We start from the raw sequence: 1,429 nt of genomic DNA on the forward strand, positions 1-1,429 counted from the left end.
AACTCACTTAGAGAGGTGTTTAAGTTTTGTTTAAATTTGGATTTGTCCAGGTTTCTTTAGGGGAGCAGAAAAACTCACCTTTCCCTGTGAAGTGACTGTGAGGCTCAAACCACTGACATTTTAGGAGCTGTTCAGAGTTTATCCCACAGAACCACAGTGATCTGCCTCAAAGGTTATACTTCTACCAAATAAGAAATTATTTCCAAATAAGAAAAAAATATGTGAACATATTTTCATATTCTGTGCACCGAATACAATAGTCTTCCTATAGCATTTACAGCTATAATTTAGTTATATAAATGAATTCAAAATTTTCTAATGATTTTTCTCTAATACTAGTTACTATTGATATTAAGTTGCTCAATTCAAGAGAATGTATCTGTACTCTCATATAAGAGAATTGAATGCACCACTTCTATCAAAACCAGAAATTCAGATTAAACATCATACACCATCCAGTGACAGAAACAAAATAAAAATAAAAGTTATTTCCAAGCATGACATGATGACTTTCATAGCATTTTAATATTATTAACGAATGCTTAATTTAATAAAATAATAATTATTGAGGCAACCTAAGTTAAGTCAATATCATTAATTCTGGTATTTTTAATTTTCTTCTTACCAAATTATTTACTTTAATGCCTTTCTAATATTAAAAAATTATTTTAATAGAGCTGTACAGTATAATGTTAGAGGGGTAGCACCTTTAATACTGTGTGGTAACATAAAATCAATGAAAGCCTAGTCATACAAGCATTTCAATTTCTATCGCACATAGAATGCAACCCTTGGTTCTGTAGAAATCCAATTGTAAACAGTGACTCACTGTTAACAACTCTAGGAAACAGGATTAGCAATTTCTAATATCAAAATAAACTTATTTCACTTTTCTTCTGCAAGAAAAGCAATGTGTACAGAGATTTAGCTTTTCAGTTTTTAAGCTCTCTAGAAATAAAAATGTCAGAAGCAAAATTTTTATTGCACTGGTATCACTAACAGAAACCCTTAGGTATATGTTCCTACTAGCTTTTTAACATTTTGATGCAAAAATAAAAATAGAAGATTGATTAAAATTCAGTAAGATTAAACTTACTATTTGGATTAAAAACAAAAAAATGTAATCAAACTTCCTCAAACTAAAAGTCTTGGAAGTATCCTATTCTCAATGTAATATGAAAAATATAAAAGAAAATTTATATTTATTATTTAGAAGAATTATCTCCAAACATTCTGTTGTTAGGTGCCATCGAGTTGGTACTGACTCAGAGCAACCGTATGCACAATAGAGCAAAACACTGTCTGGTTCTGGGTCAACCTCACAATTGTTGCCATGCTTGAGCCCCTTGATGCTGCCACTTTGCCAATCCATCTTGCTAGGGGTCTTCCTCTTTTTCTCTTACCCTCCACCTTACCAAACATGATATTC

Source organism: Chrysochloris asiatica, unplaced genomic scaffold, assembly GCF_000296735.1.
Source record: "Chrysochloris asiatica unplaced genomic scaffold, ChrAsi1.0 scaffold00193, whole genome shotgun sequence".
NCBI lineage: Eukaryota > Metazoa > Chordata > Mammalia > Afrosoricida > Chrysochloridae > Chrysochloris > Chrysochloris asiatica.